Consider the following 19,468-nt stretch of genomic DNA (forward strand, 5'->3'; position numbering starts at 1 on the left):
TTGAAGAAAAGATTCTTGATGCTAAGATCAAATTCACATTGAGAGAAGCATTGGAGATAGCAAAGAAAGATTTTTATGAACTTATGATTGATGTAATAAAAAAAAATGTCAAATAACAATTGAAACAATCATGGCTAATGCGATTGATACTTGCATAATTGAAGAAGAGGGTAATGAGATTGCTCAACTTTTCTTTACTATATGTGATTCTGAATCTAAAGAGGATTGCAATGAAGAAAATACAAATGATGCTGATGATATCCAAGAGCAAAGTCTAGATGAAGATTTGGATGAGCATTTGGAGATGGAAATATTAAGCATATTTTCTTGTAAACTTCAAATATTATTAAAAAAATTACTATTAAAAATGAAAAAATTAAGAAATTAGGAGTTGAAGATGATTGTGAGATTGAAGAACAAATTAACCTTGCAATAGAAGAAAACAAAGTGAAAGACAAAGATGAGGCAAGAATACTCACATGTTAATTATTAGTTGATTTATAAGAGCCTTTACTTCATTGATATGAGCTATGAGATCTTCACCTTCTTCTATCTTATACGTAAAGAATTTCTTCCTTAAAAAAATGATATTCAACAAGTTCTTGCTTTCATATGTATTACTATTCTTAGGGTATGTCAATTCAAGAAGGATGGAAAGTGGTCTAACCTCTAAAGATGTTGGATAGTGGTTTACGGATTGAAATTGAGTTCCTACAACCTCATATAAATATCTTTGAGAATTTTTTATGTTTTAAATATGTATGGAGATGAAAGTAAAGATTCTATAGTCTTCCTTCTTCCTTATTTTTTCTCGCTACTTATTGATGTCTTTGATTATTTGAGCTATTTTTTTGGCTTCTTCTAAATTATTTGGCCTTTTTTTAAGGATTTTTTAAATTATTCCTTCACTATTAAATCCTTGAATAAAAAAATGGATGAAGGTATCATCCGTGAAAAGAATTTCTACAAACCAAGTTACTACAAGGTCAAATCATCGAATATATTCATTGATTTCTTCCCTCTTTCCTTGTCTCAAAGAAGAAAGAGCCGTGAAGACATTACTTTGTCTTCTTTTTTATTTGAATTTTTCTAAGAATGCCTTCATAAGCATATCTTAGTTTTTAAAGGTTTGGAAGGATGGTGGTTTTTATACTATTCATAAGCTCCATCTTTTAAGATGCTTGAAAACTATACAAGATAATAACCTAGATTAGTTATTAAATATGTCATAAAAAGTTCTATGAATCTCTCCACTTGTGCCAATGGGTCATCATCACTAGTTCCTTTAAATATATGGAGGTTGTGGGATATAAGAATTTCTTGTAAATCCTTTGGAATTACAATTAGAAAATTCTATAGTTGAACCAAGGAGTTAATAGATTTTAAAGGTCGATGTAGATTCTCTCTTATATTCTACTACAAAAAAAAGAGATATTGACCCTTCTCTCTCTTGATTTATCTCTACAACTGAGTTAAAAGAATTAAGATCTAATCTTTTTTCTCCTACTCTCTAGTATAGATTTAATTAAATTGGGTTTAGAATAAAAATATCTTTTAATATTAGAGGAAGAGATTGCTCGTCCAATCCTTCAATCTCTATTTATTTGAGTTTTGGTTTGTTTTTCTTGCCAACAAATTTCGGATTCTTTAAGAATAAAGATAGGTTGGATTGCTTAGATCTAATAGAAATATGCATCTAGAAAATTATAAACATACCATTCAACTTAGTACACTTTTTGATCTATCAAATTTTCTTTGTTAGACAATCACACCACTATTGTATTACGTGAAGTTTGGCTTGAGAATGCATTGGAGACTTAGCTGTGGAAGATAAAAAAAAAAAAAAAAAAAAAAAAAAAAAAAAAAAATTGCAAGAAGTCCTAACAATTCTAATAGATTATTAAATAAATTATAATTAAAAATTAACATATATAATCAAATATCAATTAAATTCAATTAAAATTTCAAAGAAATTATAAAAAAAATGCTAAGAATTCCTAGAGATCCTTGAAAGAAATTATAAAAAAATAACATAGAAATTCAAAAATATATATACTAAAATATAAATTTTAATAAAATATTATAATAAAACTTTAATTAAATCTTAATCAAAACTTAGTCAAATTTTGGTCAAAATTTAGTCAAATCTTAATAAATTCTTGGTCAAATCCTTGTCAAATCCTCATCAATTCCTAAATAAGCCCTAATCAAATCTTAGACAAATCCTAGTCAAATCCTAAACAAATCCTAACCAAATCCTAATCAAATCCTAAATAAATCCTAAAAAACTCTAATCAAATCCTAACCTAAATCAAATCATAATCCTAATCAAACCTTAAATCAAATCCAAAATCTTAATCCTAATCCTAAACCAAATCCTAATCAATCTCAAGTTATTTCTATAGCACATTTAAATCTCAATAACTAATGAATGAACTATTGATTTTAATTCAAAATTTGTACAATTTATAATAATCAAGTTGACAAAAAGTATAAATATTTTGAAAAAGATTGAATTTACTAAAAAAAGATCAATTCTAAAATCTGCTCAAGTATCGGCCATTCTCCTACTCAAATTTGAATGATGAAATTCCAGTATCAAAATCTCCCTTTCAAACCATTTAATTTTTTTAAATTTCATATACATGTAGAAAATTAAATCTACTATTTTTTTAAAAAAAAATATTTCAATCCAATTAGTGAATTGACAAATATCTAAGAAAACCTCACTAGTCTTCAAAACCCTAAATTTTAAGACCATAACCTATAAAAATCTTTATGCTTTTCAATCTAAATATTCGATCAAATCAAAATTTACATCACACATCTAACACAACTACATCTACAAACCTAAAAAATTTCACTTATAGATCTATAACCAAATTCTAGAAATTGTGCAAAACGTCAATCCTATTTTATTTTCCAAAAACCAGAGTCATTGAAAACACTATTGACTTTTCAAAGCTCTTACAAAGTCATTATTTACTTAAAAATCCTAAAATCAATGCTTATAAAAATCCTATCAAGTCTCTTCTCAAATCCTACTCTTCAATCAACAAAAGAATCCTAGAATTGTCATCGAAGCTTGATTTTGTGCCTTGGGGTCTGATTTTGACCCTAGTTGGTAACTGGTCTTCTTTGGGTATCAATTTTTATCTTTTGTTAGGTAAATTCTACAAAAACCAACTCTTCACTCTTTCTTACATATGCCTATATCTTTTATTTTTCTAATCTACCTTATTTTTCCTTATTTATGGCCTTACAAAGTAAGTAGAAGCCACTTTTCTAAAAAGGCAGCATTACTATTAAACGTTTTACTACCTTCCTATCTTTTATCCATATTTTTCTACTTTATCTTTTAACTTGGATCTTCTATAATAAGCTCCATATTATTGTCTTTCACCATATAGTCATGTTACAACATGACATCGCTATCATACTATAATTACTTGTAATATGTAAAAATTAGTTAAAACATATAATATGTTCATAAGTCTTGGTGTATATTAGAATGGTTAATAGATTGATTTTAAGAGGATGGATATAAGAAACTTCATTTTGAATTTTATCTATTTTGATTATGGCATTTAAAAAATTATAAGACCTAAATATTTAGTATGAAGCCTTGAAAGGAGATTAGAATCTAAAGATGAAAATCTAAATTTATAAGAGGCTTATTGAAAATGATGAAAGCAAAGTATGGATGGATGAAGACAAGGAATGGGGACCTTTATCCCTATTGGTCGAATATCATGTCCAATGGGCTTCAAAGAGGCTATCTGAGGCCTTATTAGGAAATAGGATTTGAAGCTATTATTAGGATTATGGTGATATCTTAAGATCTGCAACAAATTTATAATTGAAATTTGTTGTGATAGTTTTTAAAAGTACATCAGTGTCACGGACACAAAATACAAACTTGAAATCTAACAAGAAGTTCAAGAAGAAGTGGCAGAACTAGATTAAACAGATGAGTACAAGAACAACACCAGAAAGGTGAGCTAGAACTCCAAGAGATGTGTTGTCGAGACTGAAGAACCCTTCAGCCTCGACTCCTACATATACTACTGAATAGGAAGCTTCTCGAGCTACTTCCGCTAACTAGGACGCTTCTCCAACAACTTCTACTAATTAGGAAACTTCTCGAGCAACTTCCTAGAATCTATCAGAATATTTTAGAACCTTCTAAGAATATTCTAGAACCTTCTAAGAGAATCTTTAGGGAATATTCTAAGAATCTTCTAGAACCTTCTAAAGGAATCTTTAGAGAATCTTTAGAGAATATTCTAGAAGAATATTCGAAGAATCTTCCAATGTATGTCCATGACATCACCTCCTCTTCTAACTTCGAGGTCTCCGAGAAGCAATGTTGTTATCAGTCAATACCAACGCAAGAAAATGAAAATCTGTCGCATCACATCCGTTATGAATTCCAATTGTTGTTCGCGAGGCAAATGATTCATCGGCCCTTGGAGCCAACGGTAGTGACCAACACCTTCAACCTCTGACCAAGCGTGGACTTCTGTGTCTTCATTGGGAAATTGTCCTCCAAACACACCTTTTGGCTGACCGTCGTAGGCAGGCTCGACCTCAAATACAATTACTAGCGATCTGTTGCTCGGTATCCTCCGACGTCGTCGTGGTGCAGGCGGTTCTTCATCTCGCGGTCGTCTTCGTGAGCTAGTCGCTTGAGATGACATAACAAGTGTAGTATCTTGACTATCCATGTCCAAAGGCTAAAATGATGAGAGCAAACTATAGTTGCTAACAAAGTTCTACACTATCGAACTATGGGTTTTGGAGGTGCCCTCCCCCCTTTTTATGCTACTTGATGAGCAAGCTTCAACAAGAAGCTATCGTTGAATCGGCTTAGGTTTATGAGGATATCGTTGATGAAATTCTTGTACCTTTTTTGGTGCATTGGCAAGATTTTCGGCACGCTCCCACGTTCGTTCATTGATGTCGTATCCACTCCAATGCACTAAATACTCCAATTTTCTCCTATTACGCCGTGAATCTAGTACCTTTTCCACCTCGTATTCCTCATGGTTTTCAATTTCGATACTTGGTGGCGGACTTTGTACTCTTTGGGGAAAAGCTGACTCTCGATAAGGTTCCAACAAAGACACGTGAAAGACTGGATGTACCTTCATAGTAGCTGGTAACTCCAGACGATATGCCACCGGATTGATCTGCTTCCCGATAACAAATGGCCTTAATCTCCGATAGTCCAATTTGTCACATGGCCGCTTGGTCTTGATATTCCGTCGAAGAAGCCATACTTTACTTCCAACTTTAAAAGTAGGCGCCTCATTTCGATATTTATCTGCAGATGCCTTGTAACTCTCTTGGGCAGATTGCAATTGAAGCTTCAACGTCGCTTGAAGCTCCGATAGTTGCTTCACAAATCCTTCAGCTGCTGGGTTGTTATTTGCTGAAGAACTCAATAAATCGAGCTTGGGGTGGTATCCGTAGTTGGAGAAGAATGGTGTTTGTTGAGTTGACGCATGAAGAGTGTTGTTGTATGCGAACTCAGCAAGCGGTAGATATGCAGTCCAATCATCTTGTTGATAGTTGATGCTGCATCGTAAATATTGCTCCAAAACTTGATTCACACGCTCCATTTGACCGTCAGTTTGAGGATGAAAAGCCGAAGAGAGTTTAATATCCACCTTCAATATCTCAAAGAGGGACCTCCAAAACTTGGATACAAACTGAGTACCTCGATCTGACACGATATCATCTGGTAGGCCATGATAACGATATATGTTATCAAGAAAGAGTCTTGCGGTGTCTTCACTTGACGATGTTTTCTTGCAAGGCACGAAATGCGCCATCTTTGTAAATCGATCCACCACAACAAAGATGCTATCAAATGAATTCGATGGCGGTAGGTCCGTAATGAAGTCCATAGAAACTGAAGACCATGGTCGGTGCGGAATAGGCAATGGCTGGAGAAGTCCATACGGACGATGTCGAGGGATCTTGGATCTTGAACAAATATCACAAGAAAGGACAAATTCCTTCACATCCTTCCACATTTGGGGCCACCAAAAATCTCGTGAAATGAGCTCCAAAGTCTTGTTGAATCCAAAATGTCCCGCAGCTGGAAAGTCGTGGCGAGATTGAAGTACTCGGAGTCGAGTTGGTCCTTTCGGGATATACAACCGCTCCTCAAAATACAGAAGATCTCCCTCCACCTTAAACTTGTCATTATCGATACGTTGTTTGATGTCAAGAGCTATAGAATCCTCAATGGTCGCAGTACGTACCTCGCTGAGGAAGCCGTCATCGATAGTTGCAACAGTAGCAAAAATCCTGAATTTTTCTGGTTTCAACAATGTTGTACATTGTTGATCAAACGCTGCTTCTCCAGCCTTTGGCGCAAGATACGATCTCCTCGATAATGCGTCAGATAATCCTTGCTGTTTTCCAGGGCGGTAGGTGATAATAAAGTCAAATCGTGATAGAGACATATTCCATCGAGCTTGACGACGATTCAAAATTCGAGCTGTCATGAAGTACTCCAAATTCTTGTGGTCCGTATAAACAGTCACTGGATGTGCAGCTCCTTCGAGGAAGTGACGCCACTCTTGGAAGGCATCCACTATAGCAAGCAGCTCTTTGTCGTGGATCTCGTAGTTGATCTCAGCAGCAGAGAACTTTCGTGAATAGAACGCAACTGGGTGAAGCTTCTTGTCTATGCCCATCTGTGAAAGCACAGCTCCCAAAGCAAAATCTGAAGCATCGGTCTCTAAATAGAAAGCCTTTGCAAAGTCAGGGTGTACCAAGATTGGAGCCGTAGTGAATGCCGTCTTGAGATCTTGAAATGCTTTTGCTGCTTGTGATCCCCATTCGAGCTTGTCTTTGCTTGTTAGACACGTGAGTGGTGCAGCAACTTGAGAATAATTCTTGATGAAGATCCGATAGAAATTAGCAAATCCAAGAAAACACTGAACATCTCTAACCGTCTTCGAAACTTCCCAAGATATAATTGCTTCTACCTTTTTTGGATCCATCTTCAAGCCCTCTGTAGTCGCAATGAAGCCCAAAAATTCCATCTCATTCTGGTGAAATTGACACTTCTCCAACTTGGCGTAGAGTCCTCGTTCGCGTAGTTTTTCAAGAACCAAACAAACGTGCTTCTCATGTTCTTTTTCATTCTTGGAAAATATCAAAATATCATCCAGATAGATGACAACAAAGTCATCGAGGTACTCCCGAAAGATGTCGTTCATCATATGCTGAAAGACCGCTGGAGCATTAGTAAGACCAAAAGGCATGACATTGTACTCAAAATGGCCATACCTTGTACGAAAGGCTGTCTTCCATTCATCTCCTTCTTTGATTCGCACAAGGTTGTAGGCTCCTCTTAAATCAATCTTTGTAAAAATCCTTGCACGTCCAAGTTGATCTAAGAGGCCGGAGATCAAAGGTAAGGGATAGCGATTTTTCTTGGTCACCTTGTTGAGTCCTCGGTAGTCCACGCACATCCGCAGTGAGCCATCCTTTTTCTTCACGAATAGGATTGGTGCTCCAGCTGGCGACTTTGAATGTCGAATAAAATTCTTGACTAGATTCTCATCGATGTACTTCCGCAATTCTGCCAACTCCGTCTGCGATAGGTTGTATATTGGACCAAAAGGTGGTTGCGCTCCTTCCTCTAAGTCTATGGCGCAATCATATGGTCGATGTTCCGGCAGTATATCGGCGTTCTTCTTCTGAAACACGTCTTCAAAATCCCTATATTGCTCTGGTATATTCGATGTTGAGATATTCTCGCCGCTAATTGGAGCTGCATAAATGACAAATGGTGCGCCTTCCTTGGACGATCTTAGGAACGCTCTCACTCCAATAAACATGGATTTCTTCATGTAGGTTCTACCAACAGGTTTATTATTATTTTTTTCACGAAATGTTATCCTTCGTAGCCTCCAATCAATGGACGGATTATGATCTTCTAACCAAGAAAGACCAAGGATAACAGGGCTTGATGGGGTTCTAATAATATTAAAAATAACGTGACTACTATGGTCCTTAAACACCACTTCTATAGGTTCTGATTCGTGGGTAATATTGCTTGACAATAAGGGTCGTCCATCTATCACCTCTACGTGAACAGGTTTGGACTTCTGTACTAAACGGATCTTGTGGCGTTTAGCAAATTCTTCATCTAAAAAACAAGTAGATGCCCCCGAATCCAATAAAGCTAAAGTTTTTTGTTTTTGAGGGCCTAAAAACAAAAGAATTGTAAAACAACGGGCAGGTTGGACAGAGAAGGAGGAACCTGATTGTTGTCGTGATATTAGATTGTCCAGCCGCACGGTTCCTACTGTGGCTGGGCGTCGTCGTTTTTCAGAATCATCGCACTTCTAGTCTTGACAGGGTGCCAATTTTGCTTCTTTGGGCAATTTCCAACCTTGTGACCTTCTTCTCCACAGTACAAACATAACCCTTCCTCCATACGCCGTTTCTTCTCTGTTGGAGTAAGAGATCGGACACGCGTCGTGTCGATTTGCATGTCTGTTGCCTCCGAATGTGAGTTTAAGCTATTTGCAGACATAGTCACATCGTAACGAGTCATTTGGTGTCTTGGACGTTGGTCTTGGCGACGCTGGAATAGGCGGTTGTCACACTTTACAGCTTGGCTAATGGCTTCGTTGAGCGTTTGAGGATCAGGAAGAGATAACAGCAAGTCCTTCACATCATCCTTCAAGCCCCAATAAAACTGACTCACCAACGCCTCTTCACCCCAATTAATGTCACTTGCCAATTGTCTGAAATCCGAGGCATAGACTGATGCAGAGCGTGTTCCTTGTCGTAGCGATCGGATCTTTGTTGTAGCCCATCGAACTTTATCATGCTCGCCAAATGCTTCTGCAAACGCCTCCAAGAACGTTTCAAAGTTGCTCAGGATTGGCGATCGCTTCTCGAACAAGGGAGTAAACCAAGACAGAGCTTGTGCTGTAAGCAAGGTTCCAACAAGCCCAACACGCGCTTCCTCCGTCGGATAACGTTCGGGCTGTAAAATTTTTATCAACCTGATTTGGTTGACAAAACCTCGAAACTTGGAACGAGTTCCATCAAACTTATCCGGAAGACTAACTCGAGGCTCCTTTCGTTGTAGGACTACTCGATCTTGTTGAAATGGAGGTAGAACTGCTTCTTCTGGCGCAGAAGTTTGAGGCTGATATGCTTTAGATGGCGCTATCCCAGATGCTCCATTGTTATGGAGTCCTACCATGACTCCTTCGATCTCTGTTGTCCTATGTGACAATGAGGCAAGAGCATTTATGATGGCGTCTAGTTTGGATTCCAAACTTTCAGCCATATTAACGTCTTAACCTTCGGCTAACCTTCAGAAAGAAGAAAAAAGAGTTTTGACAAGAGGACAATATTGGTTCAGAGGAGAGTACTCCGCAACCTCTAAAACGCCTTAAGACTCCAAGATGAGGGGTAATCCATTCTCTCCAAGAAGAATAAGGCTCCAATATTGAGAAAGAAGAGATATCAGTTTAGAAGAGGGTAATCCGCAACCTCTAAAACACTAGCACACCTTCAAGAAGAGGGGTAATCCACTCTCTAACAAGAAGGAACTAGCTCTGATACCAGTGAAAATGCAGTCTCGACAAACTGTCACGGACACAAAATACAGACTTGAAATCTAACAAGAAGTTCAAGAAGAAGTGGCAGAACTAGATTAAACAGATGAGTACAAGAACAACACCAGAAAGGTGAGCTAGAACTCCAAGAGATGTGTTGTCGAGACTGAAGAACCCTTCAGCCTCGACTCCTACATATACTACTGAATAGGAAGCTTCTCGAGCTACTTCCGCTAACTAGGACGCTTCTCCAACAACTTCTACTAATTAGGAAACTTCTCGAGCAACTTCCTAGAATCTATCAGAATATTTTAGAACCTTCTAAGAATATTCTAGAACCTTCTAAGAGAATCTTTAGGGAATATTCTAAGAATCTTTTAGAACCTTCTAAAGGAATCTTTAGAGAATCTTTAGAAAATATTCTAGAAGAATATTCGAAGAATCTTCCAATGTATGTCCATGACAATCAGCACTTCATGTAAAATTTGAGTGTATTTGAATGATTCGATTGGAAGATATGAGTTGTTGAAGTTTGGAAATAACATTCCATAAGGATACATAAGGATTTAGAGTTTTTAATCATATTTTGGATATTTTTGGAAACTTAAGACTTATATGTTTGATGTAGTTGCTCCTAAAAATAATATATACATATATATATATATATATAAAAACTTGGTCTTTCTCATTTCAAGACTTGATTGAGCACTTAATAATAGCCAGGAGCCCAGTGCTTTCTTGATGCAAATTTTTTCTATACTGATATGGAATTGAAGGACTCACTTACTTGCATTTCCAGCCAATCTGGCACATGTTAAAGAATTCCAACAAAGACTTCTTCCTATCTAATTCGAACTAATTAATTTTTTTTAACAAAAAAAAAAAAAAAAAAAAAAAAAAAACTATTTTTGAATTAAAAAGATTTCTAAGGCTCTATTAATCCTAAAAAACTAAAATCTATAAGAAAATTTAGAAGGTTACCTCTTTTTATATCTTCTTCATAGATTCTACCCTCCAATTCTTAACTTCCACTTCTTATATTCAAGAAATTTTCTAAAATTTCAAAGAAAGAAATAATTGACAAGGTTGAAGGATTTACTTGTTTGTAAGCTATTAATACTTTTTTCTCATTTTTTTATGGCAATTTTATCTATTTTGATTATTCTTCTTTTTTTTCTTCTTTTTTTTTTTCCAAATTTCTTCTATCTATCTTTTCTATCTAATTTTTCTTCTTAATATTATTCTTCTTATCTTATTGATGAAGAAATCCTTCTAAGATCTTGTTGGCTCCTCTTATATTACTTTTGTGAATAGAAGTAATATGAGGGATAGAGGATGTGATTAAATCCCTCTACTGCTAAAGAAAGATCTTTCACTAAATTTTTATAAGAAGAAAAGAGATGGTATGAGGGGTAGAAGAGGTGATTAAATTCTCTTACTCCTAGAAAAATATCCTCAATAAGATAATGAAATCTTAAAGCCAAGCTTGACTACATATGCTTTTGGAACTAACAACCAACTTAAGAAAACCACCAAGTAATGCTAACACTAATAATAAACTAATCAAATATTACTTAAGATTAAAAATAATAATATTACATAAAAAATCAATAATAAAGAAAATAAATATATATATATATATATATATATACTGAATTTATCTCAATACATAAAACTTATCATGCATGTAAAAGAAAAAAATAATATTAGTAAATAAAAGTAAGAGTAAGAATTAAAAAATAAATAAAAAACAATAAGACCAATAAAATGAGAAATTAAAATAAAATAAGAAATTAAAAATAAAATTTAAAATAAAAGCTAAAATAAAAGTTAAAATAAAATTTAAAATAAAAGTAAAAATTAAAATTAAATTAAAATTTAAAATATTATTTAAGTTTAGTTTTTTTAATTAATTAAATAATTATTTTAAAATATTATTATTACTATTATTTATATTTAATTTTTATTTTCTTCTTCTTCTTATTATTATTATTATTATTATTATTATTACTTTAATATTGATTTTCTTTTGTTTTTATTTTATTTTATTTGATTTCTTTCTTTTTTTACATAAATATATATTTTTTATTTTATTTTTAATTATAATTTATTATAATTAAGAAGAAGATTTTTAATAATTTCTTTTTTGTATATAACATAAAATCCAAAATGTAAATAATAAAATTTTGATTGTGGGCTCCGGAAGTGGTAAATCTCATTTTTACTAGAATCTTAGAAATTTCTCTGAAAATTCTTTAAAAAAATCTAAATAAACTCTAAAATTCTTATAATGGTTCTATAATATTAATATCAATTTAAAGCTATAATTTTATATCTTGATGATTTTTTATAGTAATAAAATCAATTTAAATACACTATAAATCCTACTTTCTATATAAATAATTAAAAGACATGAGGTTCTTTCTTATGCCTCTTCTAACTACTAACTAATATTTATATTTTATTTATAAGTAATATATATAGTTAGAAGGCCAATACAAATATTGACATTAGCAATTATCTCCCAATATTCAATAATAAATAAAAAAATACTAAATCAACTAAGATAATTACCTCTAAGACTTATTAAGACTCTAATTCTATAATTATCATTCTAATTTTCTATTTTTTTAAAGATTTCTACACTATTCAGCATGTATTGTGGTTCTAAGTACTCCAAATGTATTTTTTTTATCCTAAAACAACTAGTGAGTTGATTTGATGATTCACAATTTATTTAAGATTTGATTTAGGATTTTTATGGGATTTATAATTCATTAGAATTTTATTAAGATTTGAACTAGGATTTGATTAAGGTTCAATTAGGATTTTAATTAGGATTTTATTTAAGATTTTCTTAAGGTTCAATTAGGATTTTAATTATGATTTGATATAAGATTTTTTTAAGGTTCAATTATGACTTTAATTAGGATTTGATCTAATATTTGATTAAAATTTATTGTAATTTTAAGAAGGATTAAATTAGAATTTGATTAGGATTTATTTAGGATTTTTATTTTTAATATATCTTTAAGATTTTTTATTTTTTTAAAAAATTATCTATTTTTAATATTTTAAAAATATTATTATTATTTCTTTAAAAGTTTATTTTTATACTTTTTATTTTATTTTATTATTATTTTTAAAATTATTTTAGAACTTCTTTGTATTTTTTTTATAACTTCTTTTAAATTTATGTTAGATTGGTCATAGTTTGATTAGGATTATTAAGGTTTATTTAAATTTTATTTGAAATTTTATTAGACTTGATAGAATTATTATTGCATTTCTACTTACTTTCTATAGCTAGGTACGCAATGTATTTTTAAGCAAGAATACACATAAAAAAACAATGTTTTTTAGAAGAAGAATGTAATATTCTTCTATAGCATTATTTCTATGATTGTTCCATCGATCTTCAAGAAAGAGCTCAACTACCATTCAGCCCAATTTATAGTCTATTTTAGAATGAGTTGGCTGCACTCAAGTAATACATTCATGAGAACTTAGTTAAAAACTTCTTACACCTCTCCAAATCTTAGATAAAGGCTCCTATTTTATTTGTGATAAAAAAAAAGATAAATATCTATGAATATGTATAGATTATTTAAGACTCAATAGATCACCATTAAGAATAAATATCATCTATTTTTATTTTAAGACTTTTTGATTAATTTAATCAAATAAAAATCTATACCAAAATAGATCTATGAAGAGTATACAACTTCATATATATTAACGAAGAAGATGAATGAAAAAATTCTATTTTGAACTAAATATGGACATATTTAATATAATGTCGTATCTTTTGGAGTCACAAATATACTTTTTATTTTTTAACATCTAATAAATGATGTCTTTTCTGATTATCTTAATGACTTTGTTATTTTTTACTTAAACATCTTAATTTGATCTAAAAATATAAAAAAATATGAATTTTATATTTATCAAATGTCACAAAAATTAATAGATGTGGGCTTATATTTCAAGATGGAAAAGTGTATATTTCAAATTATTCAAATTGACTTCTTAGGATATATTATTTTAATTGGTCATCTTATGATAGATCCTAAGAAGGTCCAAACTATCATAGATTTAGAGATTTAAAAAAAAATCAAAGATGTATAATATTTTGTGGAATTTACTAATTATTATCAAATCTTTATCAAAAATATTCTTTTAAGCTATGGCTCTTCTTACACATTTAACATGTAAAGACAAACTTAAGTAGAGCAAAGAAGGTGAAGCATCTTTGGAAGCCTTAAAGATATCATTTATTTTTGCACCAATTTTATATTGCATTGATTTTTTAAAGCATTTTTTATAGAAATAGATGCATCTAACTTTTCTATAGATGTGATTTTTTTATAAATGAGAGAAATTACAAGCTTCAACCAATTGCTTTCTATTCTAAAAACTTTTCAATAGCCAAGATTAATAATAATATTAACAAAAAAGAGCTTCTTACAGTTATGGATTCATTTCAAGAATGGCATCATTATAGAGAAGAGACTTTTAATCCAATTATTATGTATACAATTACAAGAATCTTGAGTATTTTATGCCAATATGAATTTTGAATTATTACCATGTTGGTTAGAGTATTTCTTTATCAAGATTTGATTTCAAGATCACTTATCAATCCAAAAATCAGCAAGGTTTGTCAAATATCACTATTAATGGTTAAAAGAACCTATGAACCATTTTTAAAGAAAACAAAGATCAGAGTATGTAGAAAACACAATTTTTCATATTTTAGATTTTGTCAATATATGAAGACTACTCCTTGTAGAACTCATTTTTAGAAGAGAAAATATCATGGGCATATATATTTACTTCAATATCTTTCTATATAATTAGATAGTAGTAAGTAAAAATAGATTAATTTCATAATATCTTCTAGAGAAGCTTCTTAAAAAATTTATAAATGCAACTTTGACTTTATATGTATTTGTAGGTTAAAAACTTGATCATTAAATTTATTCTCAATGTAGTTTTTAGAATCTATATTTATTCTTCTTATTTTTGGCTGTAGCCATTTTAGTCTTAATATTATATTACTATTAAAGTGAATATTTATTCTTCTTAAGTTATAAAAGAGTGTTTTAAGATTATTCTTATTCTGATATATGTCCTTAATAGTAAGAAAGAAAGTACACAAGTCTTTTATCGATTATAGCACCTTGACTGTAGTTAAGAAGATAAGACTAAGACCTCATGGCTTTTCTTAGTAATCTAAAATGTAGCACATGTGAGCCTTGATAAACCTTGAATCTTTAATCTATAGTAAATTATCCTTGAAATAAAATATATTTATTTAATTTTTTATTTATTTACTTAATATCTTTAAACCTTCATAATCTAATCATAGTAATTTGAATTTATATATTTCTTAAATTATTAAAAATAAAAAATTATATTTTTAATAATATATTTTTTATTTTTTATTGGATGAAAATTTAATGAAAAAGCTATGATCAAGTTTTAAAAAGTGTAATTACTTATTTTTATTTATTTCTCTTATTTTTTCTTTTTTCTTTTTTTATTTTAAATATATACTTCCTTCACTTGACACTACCAAATATAAGTAATTTTTAATTGAAGCTATTTTATAATTTGAATTGACAGGTAAAATTTATCTTCATATTTTATTATTTTTTATTTAGACAACATATTGATTCATTCTAAGAATATAAAAGAATATGAACTTCATGTTTGTTGTATTCTATAAAAGCTTAAAGATGCAAGATTATATGTAAAGGAGAAAAAGTATATACTTTATACTTTTGAAATTGATTTTTTAAGATACATTTTTTTCAAATGATTATCTTATGATAGATCTTAAGAAAGTTCAAACTATTATAGATTAAAAGATCCTAAATATAATAAAAAATATTTAATGTTTTTTGAGATTTGTCAATTATTATCAAATCTTTATCAAGAATTGTTCTGAAGTTGCACCTCTATTTATATATTTGACTTGTAAAGATAAATGTTATCATATTGTAGTTTGGCTATTATATAAATATATACATATATATATATATATATATATATATATATATATATATATAATTTATTCTACAATGTAATAAAAGATATATTATTAGATTTTAATTAGTCATAAAATTTGATTAAATTGCTACTTTGAAGTAATTAGTTTAAAAAGTCTATTATTGAGATGGATTTTATGTTGATAATAGTTTTTATATATTTAGAACTATCTTTATTAGATATTGGTGACTCTTAAAATCTTGTTTTGTTTCTTTTAATTGGTGTTTAGGAGACATACTATGCAAAACTTATTAGAAAAAGGATAGAAGAAGGATTTTAATATAAAAAGAGTAGTTAAATCAACCATATGGATGAATGGACATGGATGATGAAAATCTCTATTCTTATTAATCAATATTCATGTCCAATGGACTTCAAGGCTACCCAAGGCCCTATTAGGAAATATGATTATTCTTTCAAGGCCATTTGAACTCAAAAGGCAAAAGTTAAGAAATATAGATTTTTGGCTATGGTTTTGGTGTAAATTTTCTGTAATTTGGAGTTTTTATGAAAGAGATATAGGCGCTCAAAAGTTAAGGTATTGATTATGTATCTATTATTACTCTTTTTAACATAATACATGTGTATAAGAAGCAATGAAAGATCGGCAATTGTAATTTAAGAGAACCCTTTTTTGGCTACATTTTTTACATATCTAAGCTAGAATAAAGGAGATATAGGAAGTTGAAGTAAGTACTTGTAATCTAAGAGCAAGAAGTAACCTAGTTATATTTTGAGCTATATCTTGAGTAATTTGACAAGATTTTGGCTAAAAATTTCTAAAAATATGTATTATCATGTTATTAAATTTTAAATATAAATTTTGTAGCATTTAAGATCTGAATTTTTTGAGATATGGAGAAAAGAGTACTCGGATGCTTATAAAATAGGATTTAGAGTTTTTGCTAGGGTTTCTTAGATGTCAAACAATCTGTAGTAGATTCATGGTTTATTTTTTGAGCAGTAAAGTTTAAAGATAAAGTTTACATTATCTAGAAATTTGAAAAAATGAAACAATTGGATCAAGAGATATGAATTTCTAAAGTTTAAGGAAAAAAAAAAACTTTTGCAGGAGAAAAATGTTTAACAAGGGATTTGCTATAATTTAGGCATTTTATACAAAATAAAGGACTTTTGGGAGCCAAAACTTTATATATATGTGAAAGATAGAAATATAGAGTTATTGAAAAATTATGATATAAAGATGAATTTTTTAAAGAAGTTTATAGATTTTCTTTGAGTTTATTGGAAATTTAACTTATTGGCAAATAATTAGTTATGATTTGGTATAACAAAGAATATTAAGATATTTCTAAATGATTTAGTAAGCCTTATATATAAAGCTTCTTAAATATAAAAAGTATTTTATAAATAAATATATATATATATATATATTATTTATTTATTTATCTTTTATAATAAAGATATATCACTTATTAGAACTTGGTCAATAAGTTAAAGCTAAGCTCTCTATAACTAGGTATTCATTGTATTCTCATATAGAAAATCATGCGATATGACAAAGTGAATAAAATATAGAAGCTAAAGTATCTTTTGAAGCTTTGAAGATAATTTTTATTTTAGCACCAAACTTATATGTATTAACTTTTCTAAGGTATTTTTTTATAAAAATAGATACATCAAATTTTTATTTAAATATTGTATAGTCACAAATAAGAATATATTAAAAATTATACTTAGTTGCTTTTTATTCAAAAACATTTTGAACAACCATGATCAATTATGAAATCAATGACAAAGAACTTCTTGCAAATATAGATTTATTTCAAAAAAAGTACCATTATTTGAAAGGCGCTTATAATCCAATTTTTATATATACAAATCATAAGAACTTGGATTATTTTATATCAACACATGTTTTGAATTATTGCCAAATGTATTAGAGTATATTTTTGTTAAGGTTCAAATTCAAGATTACTTATTGGCAAAAAAACAACAAGATTTGTGAGATGTTTTTTTTTATTGATTTTATCTTGCATCAAAAAAAAAGATGCAATTTTTGATCAACAATAGATAATTTTCTAGAAGTAAAAATAATTTCATCTTTGAACGATGAAATCAATATTAACTATTGATTCAATTTTTTTTTAAGTAAGTTCAATAAAATATGTCTTCTAATCTTTTTATTTTTAATATTAAAAATAATTCTTGCAAATATCTTAATATTTCTAGGTTTAAATTTTTCTTTAAATTATTCTATTTTAAGATGCACTTATATATTCTGCAAGATAAAGCATTATTATAAGTTATCTAAGCTCGTCATGACTTTCTAGTAATAGAATATTTTGGATATAATTGTAATTATTAACTATAATAGTACATATTTTGAGCCACCAAAAATATTTATTAGAAATGGATCAAATATAACTAGATATATCAATTTCAGTTTTGTATATGTTCTTATTTCACTTTTTCATAAAAAGTTTATCCAAGATTATTTGCCTTCATGATAGTAGATATATATTTGTTCATGAATAAAAATGTAAAGAATTCCTGTAGCTATATTATATAGTAATAGATCATGTAATTTAGAATAATTTATATGGCCAAGTCTATAATGCCACAATTTTACCTTGTGTAATTCAATTTGAACTAAATTTATTGAGGTGTAGAATTTGCTTATTGTAAGCAAGTATAGTCCATTGATGTAGTTTTAAATTCTTTGATTATAACCTTATTATGTTCTTTGCTATAATATATATTTATATATATATATATATATATATATTAATCATTTAAGCATGAAATGATCTGATTATTTATAAATAAACCTATAGATATATTTTTTTTCAACCTAAGAATGTAAAGAGTATTTTGTATTTCTTTTATTTTAGAAGATAGAAGATTAAAATACACATTTTCTTTCGAATAATAGAGTGACTTTGTCTACCTATACTTTAAATATTATTACTTTAGGATTTTAGATTATTAAAATACTAGCAACTTGTAGTGATATTATCATATTAGAAAATAATATAATATATAAAAAATAATAAAAAATATTATAATTATAATTTTAATTAAATAAAAAAATAATTAAAATAATTATTTAATTTATTTAAATTTATATTTTAATTTTTAAATTAAAAATAGATATTTTAGAATTTATTGGTAAAGAGTTTAGAAAGACTTTGGTATCAAAGATATAATATTTTGACTTTTAGGCCATTCCATGTAGATGGATAAGGCAAATTAATGGAGGACTTTATTTTGAATGGTTGAAGATGATGCCTAATAGACTTTAAGATGTTGTTTGAGACCATATTGAGATTTGATGCTATTTTAGGATAGACATTTAAAGTTTAGAGATTAGGATTTGTTAGCTTGTATTGAAGGTTATAATTTTTGTACAAAAAATAAAGAACTTTGAATTTTTATGAGGGAAAAATGGACACTTGAAGTTAGGATCTTGAAATTGTACCTACTGCCTTTATTTTTGGGTATAATGAGTTATATAAGAACTTTTAGAGATCAAAAAGTAAAAGTCAAAAGCTGACTTGAAGAACTACATTTTATGCAAAAGAATCAATAAATTTCAATTTGAATATCTAGTCACATCTTGAAGACTTTATTGCATCTAAGACTTTCATATTTGATGTAATTGTCTTCATGAGAATGAGCAAAAATTAGATTTGTATTTTATAAATTTACAACTTGTTTGAGTAATTAGTGGCAACCAAAGACCTAGGACTTTTTTGAGGCAAACTCTCTCTATTACAATATATTAGTGCTTCTATTAAGAAAAATTTAAGATATTAATTTTTCAATAAGTCAAAAATTTAGAGGCTCAA

The sequence above is a fragment of the Physcomitrium patens genome, chromosome 6 (genome assembly GCF_059467195.1).
Source record: "Physcomitrium patens ecotype Gransden chromosome 6, ASM5946719v1, whole genome shotgun sequence".
Classification (NCBI taxonomy): Eukaryota; Viridiplantae; Streptophyta; class Bryopsida; order Funariales; family Funariaceae; genus Physcomitrium; species Physcomitrium patens.